Source organism: Mustela lutreola, chromosome 2 (genome assembly GCF_030435805.1).
Source record: "Mustela lutreola isolate mMusLut2 chromosome 2, mMusLut2.pri, whole genome shotgun sequence".
In the NCBI taxonomy this organism is placed as follows: Eukaryota; Metazoa; Chordata; class Mammalia; order Carnivora; family Mustelidae; genus Mustela; species Mustela lutreola.
This window is the reverse complement of record NC_081291.1, coordinates 129968375-129983742: the sequence shown is the minus strand read 5'-3', so window position 1 is coordinate 129983742 and position 15368 is coordinate 129968375. Positions and strand designations below refer to the sequence as shown.

At 40.8% G+C, this 15368-nt stretch overlaps 1 pseudogene; it reads right to left on the bottom strand.

The window, feature by feature from the left end:
* Positions 1-4456: 4456 nt before the first annotated feature.
* On the bottom strand, positions 4457-4644 carry LOC131825588 (ATP synthase membrane subunit K, mitochondrial-like; annotated as a pseudogene).
* Between the last annotated feature and the right edge of the window lie 10724 nt (positions 4645-15368).

Sequence of the window (15368 nt, the reverse complement as noted above, 5' to 3'; positions counted from 1 at the left end):
AATACAAACGCTTGGAAGCTTAAGACCACCCTGCTCAAGAATGTTTGGATCAACCAGGAAATCAAAGAACTTAAACAATTCATGGAAACCAATGGGAATGAAGACACATTGGTCCAAAACCTATGGAATATGGCAAAGGCAGTCCTAAGGGGGAAATACGTAGCCATCCAAGCCTCACTCAAAAAAACTGAAAAATCCTGCATATACCAACTCTCTTTACACCTTAAAAGAACTGGAAAATCAACAACATATTAAGCCAACACCACACACAAGAAGGGAAATAATTAAGATTAGAGCAGAGATCAGTGAGTTAAAAACTAAAGATACAGCAGAACACATCAACAAAACTAGAAGCCCTTTCTTTGAAAGAATTAGTAAGATCAATAAACCACTGACCAAATTAATCCAAAAGAAAAGAGAGAAGACCCAAATTAATAAAATTACGAATGAAAGGGGGAGAGATCACAACTAATACCAAAGAAATAGAAACAATCATCAGCAATTATTATCAACAGTTATATGCCAATAAGTTAAGCAACTTAGAAGAAATGGATGCATTCCTGGAAACCTATAAACTTCCAAGACCGAATCAGGAAGAAATTGACAACCTGAACAGACCAATTTCTAGTAACGAGATTGAAGTAGTGATCAAAAACCTAGAGCCCAGAACCTGATGGATCCCCTGGAGAATTCTACCAAACAAAGAAGAAATAATACCTATTTTCTGGAAACTGTTTCAAAAAATAGAAACAGAAGGAAAACTTCCAGACTCTTTCTAGGAAGCCTTACCCTGATCCCCAAACCAGGCAAAGACTCCATCAAAAGGAGAATTTCAGACCAATATCCTTGATGAATATGGATGCCAAGATTCTCAACAAGATCCTAGCTAATAGGATCCAGCAGTACATTAAAAAGATTATCCACGATGATCAGGTGGGATTTATCCCTGGGATGCAAATGTGGTACAATATTTGCAAATCAACCAATGTGATAGAACAAACCAATAAGAGAAGAGAGAAGAACCACATGTTCCTCTCAACTGATGCAGAAAAAACATCTGACAAATATGCAGCATCTATTCCTTATTAAAACTCTTCAACGTATAGGGATAGAGAGAACATTCCTCAACTTCATAAAACCCATCTATGAAAAACCCACAGCAAATATCATTCTCAATGGGGAGAATGAGATCAGGAACACAACAAGGATGCCCACTCTTGCCACTGTTGTTCAACATAGTACTAGAAGTCCTAGCAACAGCAATCAGACAACAAAAAGAATAAAAGGCATTCAAATTGGCAAAGAAGAAATCAAACTTTCTCTCTTGGCAGATGAAATGATACTTTATATGGAAAACCCAAAAGACTCTACCCCCAAGCTAATAGAACTCATACAGCAATTCAGTAATGTGGCAGGATACAAAATCAATGCACATAAATCAGTTGCTTTCTTATACACTAACAATGGAAATATAGAAAGGGAAATTAGAGAATCGATCCCATTTACAATAGCATCAAGAACCATAAGATACCTGGGAATAAACCTAACGAAAGAGGTAAAGGACCTGTACTTGAGAAACTACAGAACACTCATGAAAGAAATTGAAGACACAAAAAGATGGAAAAGCATTCTATGCTCATGGATTGGAAGAATAAACATTGTTAAAATGTCTATACTGCCCAGAGCAATCTATACTTTCAATGACATCCCGCTCAAAATTCCATTGGCATTTTTCAAAATGCTGGAATAAACAATTCTAAGAGTAGAGCTTTTCCCTCTGCTCTGTGGAACCAGAAAAGACCCCAAACTGCTAAGGAAATGTTGAAAAAGAAAAACAAAACTGGGGGGATCACATTGCCTGATTTCAAGCTTTACTATAAAGCTGTGATCACCAAGACAGCATGGTACTGGCATAAAAATAGACACATAGACCACTGGAATGGAATAGAGAGCCCACATGTGGACCGCAACTTATGGTAAACTAATCTTCAACAAAGCAGAAAAAAATATCCAGTGGGAAGAAGACAGTCTCTTCAATAAATGGTTCTGGGAAAATTGGACAGTTATGTGTAGAACAATGAAACTTGACCATTCTCTTACACCATACACAAAGATAAACTCAAAATAGATAAAAGACTTCAACCTGAGGCAGGAGTCTATTAAAATCCTAGAGGAGAACATAGGCAGTAACCTCTTTGACTTCGGCCACCGCATCTTCTTTCAAGACATGTCTCCAAAGGCAAAGGAAACAAAAGTGAAAATGAACTTTTGGGACTTCATCATGATCAAAAGTTTCCGCACAGCAAAGCAAACAGTCAACAAAACAAAGAGGCAACCCACGGAATGGGAGAAGATACTCACAAATGACACTACAGACTAAGGGCTGATATCCAAGATCTTTAAAGAACTCCTCAAACTCAACACACACAAAACAGATAATCACGTCAAAAAATGGGCAGAAGACATGAACAGACACTTCTCCAAAGAAGACATACAAATGGCTACCAGACACATGAAAAAATGTTCATCATCATTAGCCATCAGGGAAATTCAAATCAAAACTTCATTGAGATATCACCTTACATCAGTTAGAATGGTGAAAATCAACAAGACAGTAAACAACATGTGTTGGAGAGGATGTGGAGAAAGGAGAACCTTCTTAATGCTGTTGGTAGGAAAGCAAGTCAGTGCAGCCACTTTGAAAAACAGTGTGGAAATTCCTTAAGAAATTAAAAATAGAGCTACCCTATGACCCTGCAATTGCATTGCTGGGTATTTACCCCAAAGATACAGATGTAGTGAAAAGAAGCACTACATGTACCCCAATGTTCATAGCAGCAATGGCCACAATCGCCAAACTATGGAAAGAGCCAAGATGCCCTTCAAGAGATGAATGGATAAAGAAAATATGGTCCATATATACAATGGAGTATTATGCCTCCATCAGATAGGATGAATACCCAACTTTTGTATCAACATGGATAGGATTGGGGGAGATTATGTTGAGTGAAATAAGTCAAGCAGAGAAAGTCAATTACCATATGGTTTCACTTACTTGTGGAGCATAAGGAATAACATGGAGGATATTAGGAGAAGGAAAGAAAAAGTGAATTGGGGGAAAACGGAGGGGGAGATGAACCATGAGAGACTGTGGACTCTGAGAAACAAACTGAGGGTTTTGGAGGGGAGGGGGTAGAGGGTCAGGTCCTGGTGGTGGGTATTATGGAGAGCATGTATTGCATGGAGCACTGGGTGTGGTGTATAAACAATGAATCTTGGAACAACAAAAAATAAAATAGAATTTTAAAAAGAAGAAGAAAGAAATTCCTTCTAATCCATGCTGGACTGGGTCCTGGTGTGGCCACCTGCAGTGGCCTTGTTCTCATCTTGTTTCCTTAAATTATGTATTGAGCTGACAGTAGACTTGCCACTGAATTTGACACAAAAGCTTGGCCTTCCTCTGCAGTTGAGCAGAGGAGTTCTTAGGGCAGCAAACCGTCATCAAACAAGAATTTCACCTCAAAGGTGTGCATCCAGTCATGTGTCAGAGGCATCTCCTCCTGTATGTGTTCTCTGTCTCTAAAGGGGTGAAGTGGGTTGTGGAGTTGGCTCTTCACTGACTGGAGAGAGTAGATTGTGAACATCTCCTCCCAACTCTCTTCAACGATGTCCCAAGTATAGCTTGATAACAGCCATGGTGTGGATATTCCCACCACAGAGACTGGCAAACACTGTAGGTGAAGGCTTTTATCTTGGAAATACATTAATGACTGGGTATCTCCCCAAAGGACCAGAGTCTACTCATTAGATACTGCCATCTGTCCTGCTGTGGCAAAGACAAGGTGGTAACACCATGTGTAATATCAAATGAGTCTACAAACCTATTGAGATCCTGGGAGCACGTAAGTATACCCCTTTTCCCCAACCCAGTTCTGAACCAAATGTAGGTTGGTGAATGTGGTTTAGGTGTAATGGAATAAGGTTTCTAAAACAGTACTCCAGAATCGGGCAGACGTACCCACCTGTCAGAAGCCACCAGTCTCCCATATGGAACTCCCCTTCTGAAGAACTTGTAACCGAGAATCAGAATAAAATCCTTGCTTTCTGACTCCCTAGAATAAGGATAGAGGAAAAGTCTGAGCTCTCTTTACCTGGTTTCCCTCCCGAAGTCACCAATAAGAGTAGACCCTCCTTTCTGGGGAGGAATCAAGGAGGCTGAAGATAGACAGTAGAAGCATTTCTTGCACTGAGCGCCCACCACATGGAGGGAGATATCAGATTAGGGATAACCACTGATCCATGAAAACCTAGAAAACCTAGTGGGGAAGTGCTGAGAAATGTATACTGGGTTCTTTTCTTTCCAGGCTCATCATTTATTGTACAAATTGAGTATCACATGGTGAGTTGATATTAGCTTGTCCAGGCATGAGAACTTAACAGATGAGGTACAGACTGTTTAGAGTTCATATGTGGCTTTCGCAGCTGGAGATTTTTTAGACGTTAACTAGAAGTATAAAACTATCAAAGCAATGCCTCTGCATGTGGCCAGTTCACAATTCATTCTCCCTGTGGGAGTGTAAGTGTTGAAATATTTTTTTTAATACCAGAAAAATGGAATTTGGCATTCATTTGTGGACCTGCCATGATTTCAGTCTTGCAAAAGCAAAGATTCTGCAGCCTATACACAACATACACAGCTACCCCTTGGCTCAGCCAGAAAAAGCGCTATAGACTGGATTCTGTGAGTGTTAGTCTGGGCACACTCTGCCTTCCCAGTATTGATGTTGTCAAAAGTATCAGATTGCCCTGCATCTTGAGGAATATATAATGGTGTTCTTATCACATGTAAACACACACACACACACACACTTCTGACTATGGCATTGCAGATGGAGTCTACAATTGCAACTGTGATCTATATAAGCTTTTCATATTACAGCTCTTCTCCAACCCCGAGACATCCTGAGTGATCTGGCCACAGGTGAGAAATTCTTATGGGACCTGTCTGAGAGTAAGCTTTGCTTTTCCCTCACTCTGTGGGGCATTTTTCCCAGAGGCCTATGGGATACCCAGCCTTTACCCTGATATTACTGACCAGCCTTACAATGGCTGGTCAGCAGGCTACATGAGTGCTGGCATTCTGTAGTGTGTCTGTACAAAATTTTCTTTAGTGCATATTCCCCTGGTTCTCATTTAGCAAATGTGAAAATATTCTGCCCTTATCAGTCTGCTGGTATCTTACCTGCTAAAGCAGTGTAGGCCAGAGAATCTGGTTTCCAGACCTAGTTCTTAGCTCTAGTTCCATTATAAAGATACTGCCCCAGAACTGCATATCCCCTTGAAACAACAAAAGGGATATAACTGTTTCCATAGACCCTTAGCTTAGGGTGAAAACAATACCTAGTTAATGGTATGCTTTTATATACCCAACCTCTTAGTGCTTTATTATTCAGAATATTTATGATGTGGCAAAAAAAATGATAAAAATGTCTAAAAAATGGTAATTTGCTGATTGGGATATGAATTTGAATCCTGTGGAATTTCTCTTATACAAGTTGGGTCCTGGTATCAGCCTCCTTCCACTGACCTTACAAATCTCCTTCTGTCACAAAATGATCTAAAATATCTTCTGGGTCTAATTATATTTGAATTGTCATTTCTAAAGCTTTGGAGTTTAATTAAAACTGAAATAGGACTGCACTTTATATTTTATTAGTTGGATCCTTTCTAATTGATTATATTAGATTGTTAATACCTCCAGAAGATTTTCTTATTTTATTGAACATAAACCTGGACTTTATGGTAAAAAACAGTATTTGTCTGTTTTTCTATTCAGTAACTTGTTTATTGAATGCCCACCACGTACCAGGCTCTGTGCTGGGCACACTCAAGGAGTGGTATGAAGAGAAGGACATGCTGGCCAATCATTATTGGTAAATAGCATCACAATGGTGGGCTCCTAGAAGCAGTGGAAGGACGGGAGAGATGTTGAAGACTGTCTGGGTGAGTCCGGAAACGTGAATTAAACTCGAAGAGTAAAGTAGGGTTTTCAAGAAGACACCAACGGGAAGAGCCTTCCAGACAGTGTAAGGCTTAGAGAACATGGAACCAAGAGAAGTAAGAAAAGTAAGAGAAGTTCAGTATCGTTGGAGGACCAAGGGAAAAGAAGCAGGGGGTGAGGCCCCCAGTGTGCCAGATACTGTTCCAACCGCCTTATATTGATTATCTTGCCTAATTCTAGAAACACTATGGAGGTGGTGTTCTTAGCACCATTTAATAGAGGAGGAAATAGCCTTTAGAGGGGTTACATAACTTGCTCAAGATTACTGGCCTTGTGGATATTAGAACTGAGATTTGACCCCCATGTGGAAGTGGCATTACTATTTACTATACAAAACTGCCTCCCCTATGTTTATCTTCATGCCTCAGCTCATAGATAAACTTGGTTTTTTGTCCAATCAAGTAGCTGCCAAAGTCCCTGTTTTTAATGAAGATACCTTTTCCACAAGGTCAGTAAAGATAGCTGGTGTGCGGAATGCAGCCGTTTTACTGCATCATCACCCCTACACTGAAAGACAGACAGATCGAACCCCATTCTTCCAAACGTGACAATTTTTCTTTGACAAAGGAACTTCAAACTCAAATCAGAGGCTCAATAATTATCAGCTAATCAAATTGTAGCACTATCAAAACCCAGGCATACTCTTAGAGTAACTTCCACAGGGTTTGAGCTGGCAAGGGCGTTCCGGAGAAAGTTGTTTGAAACTAGAGGAATGAGTGTGTTTATTAAAAAAACATGAGAAAAACGGGTGTTAGGGCGTTCACCACTCTGCTTTCTGGGAGTCTCCCTTCTCCTGAGCCTAAGCATGAAGGGCCAGTGTGGATTGATGGAAATGCCAGTGCATCTATAGCATTAAATCTTAACTTGGTCACTTACAATCCTTTGGAGGCACCTGGGTGGCTCAGTTGGTTAAGTGACTGCCTTCAGCTAGGTCAAGATCCCAGGGTCTGGGGATCTAGCCCCACATGGGGTGCCCTGCTCAGTGGGGAGCCTGTTTCTTCCTCTCCCCTCTGCTTGTTGTTCCCCCTGCCTGTGTGCGTGTGTGCTTTCTGTCTCTCAAATAAATAAATAAATAAATAATAAAATCTTTTAAAAAAGGATCCTGTGGGAGCTTAGGCAAAAAAATTCTTGTTTTGATTTCCTTGCCTGCTTAGAAGAGGGGTTAAAAATGCAGCTTCTGGGGCCAGACTTCCAGAACTCAAATGTTCACTCTGTGTGTGCTTAGTGAACTGAAATGTTCACTCTGTGTGTGCTTAGGCAAGACCCACGACTGTGCATCGGTTTTCACAGCTGTATTTCAGGGATAGAAATAGTACCGACTTTGCAGGTTGTTGGGAGAGTAACTTTGACATGCACGGGAGATCTCAGAATAGTGTTGACAGAGAAAACACTGTCTCTGTTAGCTTTCATTACTTCTCTTTTCTTCTAGCTCTGGGTTTCCTGCTCCATTCAAGGCAAAGCTACCCTTTCTGGAGAAAAGCATTCTTTTCTCTTTAAAATTTTTTTTTCTACTTAAGGAAGGCCAATTTAAACTTCTATGTGTTCTAGTACACTTGCTGACATTGCATTGATCTCTGGTCTGGGCATGGCATGTCTGGCACTTTGCTGCAACTCAAGACCAATGACTCCTCAAGACCAATGGCTCCGTTTTGTTCCAGACAAACAATGGTGACCTTATCTCTTGTTTGCTCTGTGGTGAGAATTATTGTCTCTTTGCCATAACCAAACATTATAATCTTTGTAGAATGGAAAAACAATTGTCGTTGAACTTATTTGTTTCTTTCAATGAGGAGAAACCCATTTCAAGTTGGCCAATTCTATTAGAAATAAATCCTATCGCTATAGAAACCATGCACAATTACCCCTGGAATGTGGTTGCTATATGTGTTCTTTAAATGTACATGAGTGAAGCATTATATTTCAGCCCATATTCAACTTTCAATTGTTTCCATAGTGTTAGATGAGAGCCCGTCTGCTGACTGCTTCTCTTGTTCAGTCTTTTAGGATTCCTTGCTATCTTTGGGATGTGAACTTACGTGGTAAAGACCACAAAAATCTTGAGATTAGTTCTGGCTATGCTACTTCTGTCCATGTGCCCTGCGGCAGGTTTTCCAATCTTTTTGATCCAATAAAATTAAACTTTCTCTAGACTATAAAAATAAAGATAATGTCTCATAAGATTTGCACGAAGATCAAATAAAGCGATATCTGCATAGGTACTTAATACGCTCTAAAATGTTATATAAGGGTAGAATAGTTTCTCTTTCAGAACATTTACCCACTGTGTAAATGACATACCCCAAGTAATGTTTGGAGTTCCTGTGTCTTCCTTAGCATTCAGTTATAAGGGGTTGAAGGCATGTGAATGCATATAGGATGAATCCAGACCTACTGGGATATATATCCAGCAACGCTCTTCCCTATCTATTTAATTGTGGGCAGGTGACATAACCTCTCTAAGCGTCACTGTCTTCATCTTTAAAATGAAAAAACTGAATGTCTATCCAGTGTTATGGAATTGATTAGAAAAAAATCATGTGTCAGACACAGTTCTTGACAGGTAGTGAGAACTTAAAAATGGTACTTGAGCTAGAAATGATGATATTGTATCCAAGCTGACATCATTAAGCAAACTGCAAACTACCCAGGGGGAAAAAAAAAGGAACTTGCTCTGCCAAAGAGAATACCATTTGTCATCACCTTCAAATTCTTATCCAGTCTTGAAGAACTTTGTTCAGAGATAACAAATACTCATGGGTTCTGCCACAAACATTTACTGAGCAGCTACTACATGCATGGATAAGCAAGGTGAAAAGGCTATTTTCTTTCCTTCATTTCCTTTTCTCCTCCTGCCCTCCCCTTCTCTTCCTTTTCCCTCCTTGTTTTTCTCTGCTCCCTTCCTTCTCTTCTTTTCTGCTCCTGATTTTAAGGACAATGGAATGCCAGAGGAAGATCAAATCATTCATTTAGAGCTGGCAAATCTCTCAGACTGTTATGCCAGTCTCGTTGGAATTGACGGCACTGAGGTAACAACACAGATCTCTGGATGGATGCTGGGTCTGAATCTTACCTTGAACTTCTTTATGAGAAGCAGTTGAGCATTTCTTAAGCTTTCTCTAAGGAGAAATATCTTGCAGGGGAAGATGATACAGTAGAATCAATAATGCCCTCCAGAAAGGATATGTGGAGGCTATTTTGAATAATGTTCTTCTTCATAAAGAAATTGGACAAGAATAAAATTTTCCCTGAATAGAGTGAATGCAGAATCCTAGGAACTCTGACAGAATATACTATCTGCCAAGTGAATAAATTGACCAGTTTGGGAAATTGACCAGTGAGGGAAAAGGAGGAAGGGTTTGTGGAAGTAAAAATGGAGAATGAGAAGGAAAGATTACTTGAGGTTCCTAATTATCCTGCAGCTGCTTATCTTTTCTTCCTTGAATCACAGCTTCTAGCTTTCTTCCCAATACAACCTTCCTGCACTGCACCTGCTGAGTCAGAATAACACACACACACACACACACACACACACACACACATATCCCAGCTCCTATTTCTCTATAGCTGGGAGCCCCATCACTGTACCTTGAACCAGGACTCAGTAGACCTGAATCCCTATACACGTCATTGGTGCCAGCTCTTCAACATTAGTGACCCAGCAATCAACCACAGAGCTCCAACAGAACTTGACTACCTAACTTTGGTTGGGCAGGTAGTTCTTTTTGTGCCCTGGATGATCCTGTGCACATGGACTTATGTGAAGATCAAGGCCTTGTGGAGAAATCGAGGAGGTTCATCTTCTCAATTCCCACCCATTTCCCGGAATCCCTCTGTCGAGAGCTGTTTCATGAACTTGGTCTGCTGAACTCATTAAGAGGTGTTTAGGTAAGAGCTCCAGGCATGAAATGTGCCAAAGGAGTAGGTTTTTCATTTGGGGTGAGCCAGGATAGAGCTAAGATATAAGCCAAGAGGTCAAAAATGGTAGAGCCAAGACCCCCTAGAACTGGATGGGATGTCAGAGCTGGTGGTCAAAGAGAGCTGAAGAAAAAGGAGGGGGCTGGCATCAAGCCCAGACAATGTCAAACGGGGCAATAAGCCTTAAAATCAGAAGAAAACACAAAATTCTTATCTTGGTTTATTCATTTGTTTGTTTTAAAATTTATGAGTCTATGAACTAAAGCTGAATTTACCTAACCTGAAGACATTTTGATTTTTTTTCCTGGAGTCGGAATCTTCAATTGGTCACCATAGGTGTGGTCAGTGCAGACCCTGGGTATTCAGATGGTGAAACAGTGTAGCCTAGCAGACAAAGGGTGGTCTGGGTCTCACTCACACCAAGATTTGAGTGCTAATTCAGCCATTTACTGCTGTGTGAACTTTGGCAAGTCACTTAACCTACTCCAGATCTCAGTATCTTTATCTTAAAAATAGGTATTTAGAGGATGGTTATGAGGCTCAGATGAGATGAGACAAAGGACACACCTGAAACATGTGATGTTTTCAATCTGTGGTAGCTGCTTATGGGTGTTGTTGAAATCTACAGCATCTCACAGACCTCAGAAGACTTCCCCGTGAATTGCTTCTTCTTTGGAAGGGAGTCTAGGAGAGGGTGAGCATTCTTGAGTTTTCACTCGTTACTCTGACCCAGGGACATTTCATGGAGGTGGAAAATTAGACTGTCTGCCATGCCTTTGTAAGAGTGGCAGGTGGCCCTGCTTCCTACAGCTGTGCTTCAGGAACAATGGTGGAAGCGGCAAAGTGAACTACATCAAATGCTCCCATTTTGTGGAGAGCTGTAGCCCCATTTTGGCCTAACTTTTTGCCTTTTGCTTTTTTCTTTTAGACTCACAGGTCCCTGGCTGTCTGCTGAGAGTTTGAGTTGCAACAATTTAATCTGTAATGAGGAAATCTTAGAGCCAGCCATTTCTTTCTGCCCATAGTGGAAACCTTAAGCCCAAGTATAACACTCTGAAATGGCTGTGCTCCCATTTCAAGTCCTTTTTATACTAGATAACTTCCTGGATGAATGAAATGAAATGGAACAACTCTTAAATCGTGTCTTTGGGGTCTTCTTATAGAATGGAATTCTTTAGACCCATGAAACGAAATACACAAACCAGTGCCACCAAAAATCAGCAAAAAGAAAAGTAAGGGCCTTAGACTCATTAGAAGGTCATGGTTAGATCTGTAGCAGGCTGGACAAAATGGTAAGAAATGAATACAGAATATAATTGACATAGTGGGACCTTCCTGTGTGATAGTTGATGGGCCCTTAAGAGCTGATGAGACTCCACTCAAGGCCGGAGTATAAGGGGCTTTGAGCCAGGGTGCTGAGCCAGCCACCAAACCTCAGACGCCAGGGAGCTACTACTTTCTCATGTGTGTTCTTGATGCTGGTAGTTTGCTGGTCTGCTAAATAGCGCCTTCTACGAATATGAGTTGTCCTTCTAGTCCAACCTTCTGATCCCACTCCAACCTTCACAAACTGGCCTAGCTCAGTACAAGAAAGAGCTGAGTTGACATTCTGGCTCTACCATTTCATGATCTGTGACTGTGGGCAGGTTATTTAACCTTTTAAGAGTTTTCTCATCTGTAAAGCAACACACATTTCAAGGAGTTTTTCTGACCATTTGAATGACGTGACACAAAGGAAGTGTGTAGGACACCCAAACAAGTAAATGCTCAATAACTATTAATATTTTCCCACTTCTTCCACAGGAACTCAGCTGACATGGTCCTGAGCCTCATCTATACATTGGTAATACCTGCATTGTTGATTCTAAAGATACACTTTTGCACTTTGAAATCTCATAATTGGCAGCATCTATTGTCTTGGAGAGCCAGAAGGCAGGTGCAACATGGCTGTTTTACACTGGTGCCAACTGTGTCCACAGACGACTCTGAGGAGTGTCTCAAATGTAGGTATCAAGTGACACCCTCCCTAGACCACCATGTTGGGAGCAGAGAAAACACCAGAGTCTGGCTCTATAGCCTTGTTCTGTGAGTGGTGACTGACTTTCTAGAAGTACCCCTGACTTGAGACACTTGAGACACACAGACTCAGCCAAGAGTAAAATGGAGAGGAACCCAGGGGACCTACAGAAAAAGACAGAGAGGCAGAAGCCACCAGACTGTAGAACCAAGAACAAAGAAGCAGAGCTCCAGAAACAAAGTAGCAAAGGAATAAGAAAAGCAGGAAAGGAAAGAAGCAAAGATGGAGGTCATCTGAAGTAGCCCAGTTTCCTCTAATCCAACCTAGAGCTGGAACTCAGTGTCATGCATTCCTCAATTTTGCATTACTGATCAGATTTTTACAAGGAAATAAAGATACTTTTTAGCTAGTTCTTATAACTTCCTTTTCTTGTCAACTAAATCAGTGGTCTTTCCTCTTAAAGCATCTTTTTAAAACTTATAGAGATAAGGCTTATAGCCAATGACAATACCTAGGGCAATTAAATAAAATAATCAAAACATTTTTATATCAGTAATTCACAATAACCACAAAGACACTATACAGCTTACATTTAATTCTCAGCAAATTGTCTCAGGCAGTGATTCTCTTGCTTATGAATTTTGGGAAATAGTTAGTTCCCTTAATGTATTGCATATTTAGTATAATTAAAAGCAGATACATTTTGTTCTCAGTTCAGGTTTCCAAAAGCACAGTCTGTATTATGTTGATGCTACATTTAACGTTTGCAACACATTTATAATTAAACCAATGTATACTTTGTATATATAACTCTACATTTTCAATATAATTATACTGTGTATGTATATCATGCAAATGCATCTGAATACAAGAGGGAAGGGAGAAACCCACTGAATAATACCCTGTTCCAGGATTTGAATTAGGTATTTCGTATTTATTATTTTAGTATTCACAAAAATTGTAGGAGATAGATTTACCTTTTATAGCAACCTTGGTTGTTTTCAAGATTTCTTGAATTGCTTTCCAGGTCTTTTAGAAGCCATTTCTAAGGGACCAAAAGGTTGGTATCAGATTCTTCAAGTTGGTACCATCCTTCAAGCTGGTACCAAGTTAGCATCTGTCCTCTGACTGGCTAGGAACTTAACAGGCCAGTGGAGATGTCTTTGAGTCATCGTAATGATTTGCTTAATTCTAAACAGAGCTAAGTTGAAACCAATTACCTGGAGAAGGAAGGTACAATATATCATTATCAACTCCTGGCATCATTTAATTACCTATTTCCTTTATAATTAGATACTTTCAGTGTGTGTGTTTTTGAGACTTTAAGTAGGTCTGCTTTTTCTAATTTAGGTGTTCTTTACACAGGGACACATAACAATAAACGATGTGCTGAGTTGTGGCGGGATGGGAGGTGGTAAAGCACACAGAGGAGCACAATATGTATTTCCTGCCTTCGGGAAACTTGAGTCAGGCTGGAAATATGTAACCATAGAGGGAAATGACCACTAATTTAAGGCAGCCTTTGATATAGTATATGAAGGCTTAAAGCAATAAAAAAGTCCTGTGAGTACAGAGGGGAATGAAAAGGTATCTATCAGGGGCCTGGTGGGAAGAAAAGGTCAAGTTCGAATTGGGAATTACGGGAGATTTTATTTTCAAAGACTATTTACAAAGGTAAGTGTTGGGTAGAAGAAACCCACAGAGAGTGTTCAGTTTTGTTGTTTTTTTAAAGATTTTATTTATTTATTTGAGAGAGAGGGAGAGTGTGTGAGCACGCACAAGCGGGGAAGGGGCAGCGGGAGAGGGAGAAGCAGACTCCCTGCTAAGCAGAGAGCCCGATGCGGGCTTGGGGCTTGATCAGAGCCTGAGCTGAAGGCAGATGCTTAACTGACTGGACCACCCAGGTGCCCAAGAGTTCAGTATTTAGAGAGTAAGAGAACCCACCTGTGACACTCACTTCCTGGGGCTCAGAGCAGGGTGCAAAGTGGATCTAGAGGGGCAAACAGAAGCCCTGAAACTCACAGAGTGCTGGAATGATTTGGCAGAGGCTGCTAAGAAGTAAAAATGGACCTCAGCTTTAAAAGAATAGAAATAGAATAAATAGGTGTAAGAGGAGGGAACACAGGACATAAACATTTGGGTCTGGGAATGACAAGGGGCGGGGGAGTAGAGCATAAGGTTACAAGATAGTTCGGAGCCAAATTGTGAAGGCCTTGAATGTCAAGGCAAGGAGCTTGTACGTGATCCTGAGAAAACAACAACTGAATGTTTTTAAAACAGTAATGAAGCCAGCATCTTGGGAAAATTATCTATATCAGTCAGAAAACTTGTTTGGAAGAAAAAGGCACAGGGGAGAGTGTTCAGCTAAGATATATAACAGCCCCCTGTGACCTAACAGCAGGCAGAGAGAATGAGAAGATGAAGAAACAGACAGGAGACAGAATAAAGGAAGACACAATCCTCTTTAAATCAAGGCTGCCTTGGACACTTTCTTTCCTTCCAAATGGTAATTGTGGTTGACATGTACCATCAGTAAGCCAGTAATGCCCCATGCGAGCTGACAAGGTCCCCATCAAGCTGGACTCACAAATGTAGGGCTGGTTGGGGTATGGGGAAGACTTGACTGGAACCCACAAGCTGTGCTTTGACTCACTCTGCTCTGCTATGCATGGGCTGGGTGTCCTTGAGCAGATGTCTTGGCCCCTCTGAGCCTCCAAGTTATAATCTCAAAGTGAGACATTGACCTCTGTGGTGTTAGGGTGGTTGTGAGGACACGGTCAGTGAGATTCGTGGGGTGCCCACAGCCACACCAGGTGAGGACTACTTGGGGTTGCGGTAGAGGGTTACTCTTCTGCCTGGTCCCTCTGAATGCATTGCCTCTTTGAGCAGGATGAGCAGAGAGGAAGCAGGCTTTTGCCAAAACACAAATTTGAAAACCCCAATCTTCCTTGCCAAAGCTGCTTTGTGATCAGATTTGATTGATCCCTCTAAGCCTCAGCCTCCCAATTATCCCTACACTGCTGGGAAAGGCAGTCCATTTTATCTGACAAGGTGTGTGGCATTTTGTTTTATTTTGTTTTTAATTTTGGTTTATTTTCATTCTCACAGCCCATGACCCTAAAAGCTTTATTCTGTCGTTTCCTTGAGCTGGTCACTAATGCTAGTTTTGGCTGAAGATCATTTCTCCCAATGCTTGGTACTTTTGGACCTGAATATTTAGCAATATGTTGAAATACAGATTAACACAGAGATCCCATTTAAATAAAAATGCATGTGAAAATTGGTTGGTTTTGTTTGTTTGCTTGTTTGTTTACATTTTTGAGGTTAGTATGCAGGCACCTCTATGGATTCCTCCAATGAAACCGCAATTTTAGG